The 9,560-nt window shown below is 47.1% G+C and overlaps 1 long non-coding RNA gene across 1 annotated transcript in view; it reads right to left on the reverse strand.

Annotated features, from left to right (window-relative positions):
• Positions 1–3,028: 3,028 nt before the first annotated feature.
• LOC121139697 overlaps positions 3,029–9,560 on the reverse strand; it is a 14,148-nt gene continuing 7,616 nt past the window's right edge. Inside the window, exon 2 of the long non-coding RNA XR_005876607.1 lies at positions 3,029–3,374. This is a non-coding gene — a long non-coding RNA (uncharacterized LOC121139697). The remainder of the gene's footprint in view (positions 3,375–9,560) is intronic.

Here is a 9,560-nt window from a genome sequence, read left to right on the forward strand (position 1 = left end):
TAGAAGACAAAGAATTCACTGGTAAGAATGGTGCTCAGGCGCCTTCACACAAACCTGCCTGAGCAGAGGAGCCAGCTGTGAATGTCCACACGTACAGCCTAAGACGACACGAGAAACAGCGTCCTGGCTACGAGGAAAGCTGAGCATGTGAATGCATGAAGTTATCTCAGAATCTTCCCCGAGTGGAATGACAACCACGGGAGTCAATGGAGCATTTGTGGAAGACTGTAAATCCCTAGTGCAGACTTAGACTCTCTGCATGTCCTGCAGGACAACCGTCTTCAGGACTTGGAAACATCTAGAGTGTCACTGTGGGTGGTTTCCCAAGCTCATGGTTCATTCCAGTGCTGGGAGATGCAGACAGGCGGGTCCCTCCGCTTGCAGGCAGCCTGCCTAATGATCTGGCCTCCGTCCCAGGGTGAGAATGGGGGTGCCTGTGAGACTCGACACATAAAACCCTCTTCTGGCCTGAATATCATATGCACATGTGACATGTGCCCCTGCCACATACACAAAATGACAGGATGGAGCAATAGACTTCTCTTTTCTATCTCTTGTATACTATTTATTTGAAGTGCTGTGGATTGAACCCAGGACCTAGGGCATTCTGGGTAAATACTGCACCACTAAACTAAAAACCCCACCCCCAATATCTTTATTGTTTTAATTTATCCTTTGTTAATGTTTGAATATGGTTAAACATTTCATTTAACCTAAGAGGTAGCTAGATATTATAAATGTAAGAGGAAAAAGTATACTTTACAAAACCCAAATGATTCAAAGTAAATATTGCTGGCTACTATGTTTCTAAAGTTTTGTATATGTGCATGCTTATGTATGTATGAGAGACAGAAAGAGATAGACAGACGGATGGAAAGACAGACAGAGCACAATAAACTTTACTTAACATTTTTTCTAGCAAATACATTGAGATCCAGAATTCGGGTGCAGTTTGGGCCCAAATCAGAAGAGCAGAGCGGGAAGGCGGCGGGAGGCTGACAGCCACCTACGAAAGGTTTGGGACAGTGACGGTGGGCAAAGCGTTTGCCACACCAGTGAGGACGGACATCTGGCACCCATCAACAGCCAGGCAGGAACAGCAGTGGCCTCCATGCCCAAGACAGCGTGAAAAGATGGGACCCTGGCGGCAAACTGGCTAGGTAGACCAGCTGGGTGAGCTTCTAGTGAAGGCACTCTCTCAATAAATAAAGCAGGGAACAAGCAAGGTGGACACTGACATCAACTTAGGGCCCTCACATGCAACACCATGTACACTGCACACCACGTACACTGCACACACCATGTACACTGCACACCACGTACACTACACACACCACGTACACTGTACACACCATGTACGCATACACACACCATGTACACATGCACACACCACGTACACTGCACACACCACATACACTGCACACACACGTACGCTGCAAACACCATGTACACAGCACACACCACGTACACTGCACACACCACGTACACTGCACACACCACGTACACTGCACACACCATGTACACTGCACACACCACGTACACTGTACACACCATGTACGCATACACACACCATGTACACATGCACACACCACGTACACTGCACACACACGTACGCTGCAAACACCATGTACACAGCACACACCACATACACTGCACACACCATGTACACTGCACACACCACGTACACTGCACACACCATGTACACTGCACACACCACGTACACTGTACACACCATGTACGCATACACACACCATGTACGCATACATACACCATGTACACATGCACACACCACGTACACTGCACACACCACGTACACTGCATACACACACCATGTACGCATACACACACCATGTACACATGCACACACCACGTACACTGCACACACCACGTACACTGCACACACCACGTACACTGCACACACCACATACACTGCACACACCACGTACACATGCACACACCATGTACACACACGCACACACCATGTATACATGCACACCAAAACCAATAAAATATTTATGAGCAAAGTTGTAGGGGACTCTATAAAGATGCTGACTCTCTGGTATTTGTGTATTTTGCCCTTATGTGTTTTGTTAATATCACACATGAGTCTGTCCTCTTTTACTAAACCATTTCATAACATTAAGATGCTGTTTTAGATGTGGAGAACACATCTTGGGTTGGAATCTGCTTCCCTACTTCTGACAGCCAGAAATACTGTTCACCATTCATATTCATCCATCTGCTAGAAGACACTATAACACAGGCACAAAGACAAGCATCAGCAGGTCACCAGCCACAATACTGCCAGCGAAGGAGCACAGGTCACAACACCCTGCAGAGCTCTGCCCTATCTCCAGGAAGCACCTGGACTCGCAGGGCTGGCGTCCATACTGAGTTCAGGAAGCCAGAAACCAGCCTAGTGCAGCCCAGTGTTCCAAAGTTTTAAATATTCATCAAACATTGAATTTCATTATATTGTTTATCTATTACAGTGTTAGGGGAAGTTTCATGTAGCCCAGGCGGGCCTCCAACTTGCTATGAAGCCAAGGATGATCTCGCACTCCTGATCCTGCCCTCCCTTTCCCCAGGGCTTGGGTTACAAGCATGGACCACCATGCCCAGTTTTATGTGGTGTTAGGGGTTGGACCGAGGACTTCATGCATGCTCTAGGCAGGCATCCTACCAACTGAGTACATCAGCATTTTTATGAGAATCCTAACATACCGATCTTTTATTTGAAATGCATTTTTAAAAAGACAACCAATTCAAAAGCTTGTTGGGAGTCCCAACACGTGTCTTCCCGATGGAAAACAATCCACTAGGGACCAGTTTCAGCTTGGGGACAGTTCGGTGAGACTCTGGGACAAGCTGTCTCTAAGGTCTTTTTCTACTTAAGTAGTTTTATGATTTTCATTAGGCTATGCTGAGGTTTAAATCACAGCGGCACAAATCCAATTAAAATCACAGCTGCAAATACCAGAATAAAGTCTCCAAGTCACGTGCACCTGGGCAAAAACAGGTCCTGAGAGAAAGCCGTTCATTGTGTTTAATAAAGTAGCTGGTAGCAACAAGTAAGAAGACCATTAAATCAGGGAATGGAGACAGTCAGGGCCTGGGCATAACTCTCTTGAGACTACGGGGAGACAGGCATACGATGTCGGTTGCCATTAGCGACTGGGAGTTGCTTTCTCTTTCTGAAATGGACAGCTCACTTGGGCGCTGGTGATACACAACCTTACATCCCAGAGAGAAAAGTGCCAGCCCATTAGGGACTTCACCAAGTCCTGCCAAGTCGCTGGTCCCATGGCTTCCACTGCCACACGACGCACAACTGTGACTGCCGTTTTCAGGTATCTCAAAGCATCCCCTGGGACCTAGCAAGAAAGATCCAGAAAACATGAACTCACACTGGATGATTATTCACTGAGTGACTTTTCTGAGTTTACTTTTCACGTAAAATACAAAAGTTGTTGAGAGGATTAATCAAAACTTCACATGCAAAAGGCTGATGTAAAAAAGATACAGTAAAAGCTGATTAAGAAAGTGAATGATGGTGGTAGTGCACGCCTTTAATCCCAGCACTCAGGAGGCGGAGGCAGGCGGATCTCTGTGAGTTCGAGGCCAGCCTAGTCTACAGAGTGAGTTCCAGAACTATTTCACAGAGAAAACGGTGGAAGACAAATTAGGGTTTTTTGTTTTTGTTCCCCCCAGTCCCCCAAAATCCCACAGGCTAGGGAGATAGCCCAGTTAGGAAAATACAGCTCCAGTGTGAGGACCTGCGTTCTATTCTCAGCACCTAGAAAACCAGGGCATGGTGACTCGGGAAACAGAGACAGGAAGATCCCTGTGACTCACTGGCCAGCTGGCCTAGCCCACTAGAAAATTCCAGACCAGTGGTAGACACTGAGAAAAGAAAGAGGAATGACATCAGAGGCTGTAGTCTCATCTCCACACGTGTGCGTGGACACATGAACAAAAACACACCTCCTCCCTCCCTCCCCCTCCCTCCCTCCCTCCCCCCCTCCCTCCCTCCCTCCTCTCTCTCTCTCTCTCTCTCTCTCTCTCTCTCTCTCTCTCTCTCTCTCTCTCTCTCTCCCTCCTCTCTCAAAAATCCAAGTCAGATTCTTAGCACAACACGTAAGATACAAGGGGTTGGTACCAGTCATGGGCTGGAGTCGGCCTTGGGATAGGAAACTGCACACAACGAAGCCTCTCTGAGCTGTGCTGCAGTCAGCTCCACAGATTGACTGACACCACGATGCTGAGACTTGTGAACACACGATGCTGAGACTTGTGAACACACGATGCTGAGACTTGTGAACACATCATGCAGTAACTCGATACTCAAGCATACGTCTCATGTGCACAGAGATGTGTTATCTTACTGCTCATGCCGGGTTTGTGCATCAGTTCACCACAAGTGTCCAAACAAGACAGGAGCCACTCCTCTCTGCAGCGCCGTCAGGGTAGAAATGAAAGCCATAAGCAACAAGGCAGCACATGCTGCCCCAGCTCAGCCCAGCCAAGAATTTAGTTTATAGAGATGGCACACTGTGCTTGTCACAGCTGCTGAACCCGCGAGACCTTCACTGATGCCTCCATGAAGATGACAACCAGACACCAGACTTCCAAATAATAACCAAAACAGATGTAAGAACATTTTTCTAGAAGACAATTAAGGGCACCCTGCCACTTTGTTTTGGTGAGGGAGAATCCTTTCAAAATGAGCAGTCATTTAAAACTTCAGACACTGTGCATTAATGTTTCTGTTCATGAATCATTTTTTATTTGGGATATGAACAATTCTATACAGAATATGAGTTTTTAAGTCAGACATCTGGCTTGGAATATTGTTCTGTGAGTAAAGAACTAGCCTTGCACAAACGAGGGCATAAATTCAATCCAGAACCAACATTAAAAAGTCAAGCATGGTGGTCCATGCGTATAATCCCAGCACTGAGAGGCAGAGACGGTTGGATCCTGGGAGGCCACCAGCCAGCTGACATAGACAATCTACCTGCTGATTTCCAAGCCATGGAGACCCTGTCTCAAAAATAAGGTGACTGATGAATGACTTCCAAGGTTGTCTTCTGGCTTCAACAGCATAGGATGCATGGTCCCCACCCTCAATCATTAAATAAATACAAAAAAGGCATGCACCTAACCTTCAGCCCATTTTCTCTCTCTCTCTCTCTCTCTCTCTCTCTCACACACACACACACACACACACACGCACACTCACACACGTGCACACACACACACGTCTAGAAGATGGTGAGCAGACTGCTTGGGATACAGCTGTGGTTTTTTTTTTGGCAACACTTTGATATAGGTCTTGGCAGATGGAATACTAGCTTGCAAACTCCCGTGAAGTTCTTTGGGAGTTTATAATTGGTGTTTAGGGACTTTTCAAATAGAAAAAAGAAGTCGTTCATGTTTTCATCGGCAGTTGTGAACCCCAAACTGTGTCAATATGACCAGCCCCTGCTTATGAATTGCCAAGGTGGAATCACATAAGCAGAAGAGGACAACGGGACTCTACCCAGGGAATACACACAAGAGGACAACGGGACTCTACCCAGGGAATACACACAAGAGGACAACGGGACTCTACCCAGGGAATACACACAAGAGGACAACGGGACTCTACCCAGGGAATACACACAAGAGGACAACGGGACTCTACCCAGGGAATACACTCAAGAGGACAACGGGACTCTACCCAGGGAATACACACAAGAGGACAACGGGACTCTACCCAGGGAATACACTCAAGAGGACAACGGGACTCTACCCAGGGAATACACTCAAGAGGACAACGGGACTCTACCCAGGGAATACACACAAGAGGACAACGGGACTCTACCCAGGGAATACACTCAAGAGGACAACGGGACTCTACCCAGGGAATACACACAAGAGGACAACGGGACTCTACCCAGGGAATACACACAAGAGGACAACGGGACTCTACCCAGGGAATACACACAAGAGGACAACGGGACTCTACCCAGGGAATACACTCAAGAGGACAACGGGACTCTACCCAGGGAATACACACAAGAGGACAACGGGACTCTACCCAGGGAATACACACAAGAGGACAACGGGACTCTACCCAGGGAATACACACAAGAGGACAACGGGACTCTACCCAGGGAATACACTCAAGAGGACAACGGGACTCTACCCAGGGAATACACACAAGAGGACAACGGGACTCTACCCAGGGAATACACTCAAGAGGACAACGGGACTCTACCCAGGGAATACACTCAAGAGGACAACGGGACTCTACCCAGGGAATACACACAAGAGGACAACGGGACTCTACCCAGGGAATACACTCAAGAGGACAACGGGACTCTACCCAGGGAATACACACAAGAGGACAACGGGACTCTACCCAGGGAATACACACAAGAGGACAACGGGACTCTACCCAGGGAATACACACAAGAGGACAACGGGACTCTACCCAGGGAATACACTCAAGAGGACAACGGGACTCTACCCAGGGAATACACACAAGAGGACAACGGGACTCTACCCAGGGAATACACACAAGAGGACAACGGGACTCTACCCAGGGAATACACACAAGAGGACAACGGGACTCTACCCAGGGAATACACACAAGAGGACAACGGGACTCTACCCAGGGAATACACACAAGAGGACAACGGGACTCTACCCAGGGAATACACTCAAGAGGACAACGGGACTCTACCCAGGGAATACACACAAGAGGACAACGGGACTCTACCCAGGGAATACACTCAAGAGGACAACGGGACTCTACCCAGGGAATACACACAAGAGGACAACGGGACTCTACCCAGGGAATACACACAAGAGGACAACGGGACTCTACCCAGGGAATACACACAAGAGGACAACGGGACTCTACCCAGGGAATACACACAAGAGGACAACGGGACTCTACCCAGGGAATACACACAAGAGGACAACGGGACTCTACCTAGGGAATACACACAAGAATTTTGCTATAATTCTGTAAGTTTATACCACAAGATATGGTATTTTTTAGCCCCTTGGAAATAGTGAACATAGTTTTGATAATAAACATGTAAAGCCTGGAGAATTAGAATTTCAAATGGTTGCCATAAAAATACTCTGTATGGACTTAGTAGACGCCCTAGGGGAGGCCTCACCCTCTCCATGGAGCAGATGGGGGGAGGAGGGGAGAAGGGGGAGGGGAGGGAGGGGGAACTGGGATTGGAATGTAAAAAATAAATTAATAAAAAATGAACAAAAGGAAAAGAAGAAGACAAGACTCTGTATCCCTCGCTTGCTAAGCCACCTCTCAGATGAGTTCAGCCCATGGCACGCTCAGTAAGTCTGTCCATGTTGCCACCGGTCACCGTGATGGGGGGGGGGACTTCCTTTTCACTGTTTAAGCAGCTGGGACAGGGAGGCTACATGGCCAAGGGCCACATGGGAATTCATCAGCCCCACACAGGCTTCCAGGCCTAGCGTCTCAGCAGCCATTCGTTTGTGCCTTAAGCCATGGAGGAGGGTGCATGCTGCACAATATCAGACCCAGGCAGGTGTAGGAGCATTGAGATTACAAAAGCCACACAGTTTGTAGTGAAACTTTTACAGCCAAGGGCTGGGGAGGCAGCACAGAGGCCACACGCCATCCAGCATGTGTCAGGCCCTCGACTCCAGCCTCAGCACGCAGAAAGTCATGAAGTTCACATGTGAGTGAACTCCCATACAGCATCCAAGAGGTTAAACCAACAACAGCAAAACCCTAACACCACGGGTTGGTTTGCAGCAGACGCTGGTCACAAGGGTAAGTTCTAAGGAGCTGAAGAGACAGGAGCTGTAGCTAAGCAGGGAGGGGTCTGCTACACAACTCAAAACACCCTGGGCTTTTTAACTCCATGGCTCAGGTTGTTATCATGTACTTTGAGAACCAAACAACTGGGTGGATGGGTGGACGGATGGACGGACGGATAGGCTGTGTGTGCTAAGTCAGTTTCTTACAGAAACCCTGGGACACGGCCCACACAGCCACCACAAAGCATGGAGTACTGTGGGGATTTAAGAAGAGGAGCTCAGTGTCTCTCTACAAGAGTCTTTCATCCCTGACATAACAAACTCGCCCAAAGCACGTAACCAATACCTCAGGGTGCAACAAACAACTTTCTAGAAAAGCACTGAAAGCCACTGCAAACTCCTGGTTCTGTGAAACTGTATTATTCATGGGCTTTGCTTAGATTTATGGTGAGGTGGACAAAATGTTCTTTTCCACAGAACCAGAATGTGGAAGATGCTGTGACTGTTCTGTTTCCTCCCCTGTTCTACACATCTTGCAAGGGTATAATACTTGATTTAATGGCTCAATAGTCATAAGCATTGTAAAGGTAAATGCATTAAACAAGAGAAAGTCATTAACATCGTATTCTTGTAACAGATAACTTCCAATGTAAATTGACTGAATTTGTAATCACCTAGGAGACAAACCATTGAGCATGTCTGTGACGGCATCTCAGAGAGGGTTAGCAGGAGAGGGAAGACACACTTGAATACGGGCAACACCGTTCCAGAGGCTGACAGAGGAGTGCAGCCAGCAAGACGGCTCCTCGGGGAAAACCCCTTGCCACAAAGGCCTGAGGACCTGAGTTCACTCTTGGATCTCCTGTAAAAGTGAAATGAGGGAGACAACTCCCCGGGGTTGTCCTCTAACATACACACACCCTATGCACACACAACATACTATGGCATGCCCACACCTGTATGCACCGCATCTCACACACACACACACATTACATACACACACATTACATACACACACACATTGCACACACACATTACATACACACACTGCATACACACACATTACATACACATTACATACACATTACATACACACACCTTACATACACATTACATACACACATGCATTATATACACACATGCATACACACATGCATTATATACACACACTGCATACACATTACATACACACACTGCATACACATTACATACACACACACATTATATACACACACTACATACACACACATTACATACACACACATTACATACACACATGCATTATATACACACACTGCATACACATTACATACACACACACATTATATACACACACTACATACACACACATTACATACACACACATTACATACACATACACATTATATACACATTACATACACACTGCATATACACATACATTACATACACACACTACATACACATTACATACACACATTACATACACACACACACACACATTACATACACACATCCATACCCACACCAACCCCGTACACGCATACATACAATGGTAACTTTAAGAGGAGGGAAACAAGCTGGGTGGCAGCCCTGATCTGTTTCCTGACTCAGACTCGCGGGAACCAGCTGCCTAGCCTAAGTTGCTTTTGTGAGGTATCTTCCAAAAGCAAAGCAAAGCCACTACTCCACACACCTTTTGTTTCATCTGGTAAAAGTGACACAACGGCCATGTCAACTTTTCTCCTCAGAGGGCTCTAATTTCAGAGCATGTT

This window comes from Mesocricetus auratus, unplaced genomic scaffold, assembly GCF_017639785.1.
Source record: "Mesocricetus auratus isolate SY011 unplaced genomic scaffold, BCM_Maur_2.0 Super-Scaffold_100001, whole genome shotgun sequence".
NCBI lineage: Eukaryota > Metazoa > Chordata > Mammalia > Rodentia > Cricetidae > Mesocricetus > Mesocricetus auratus.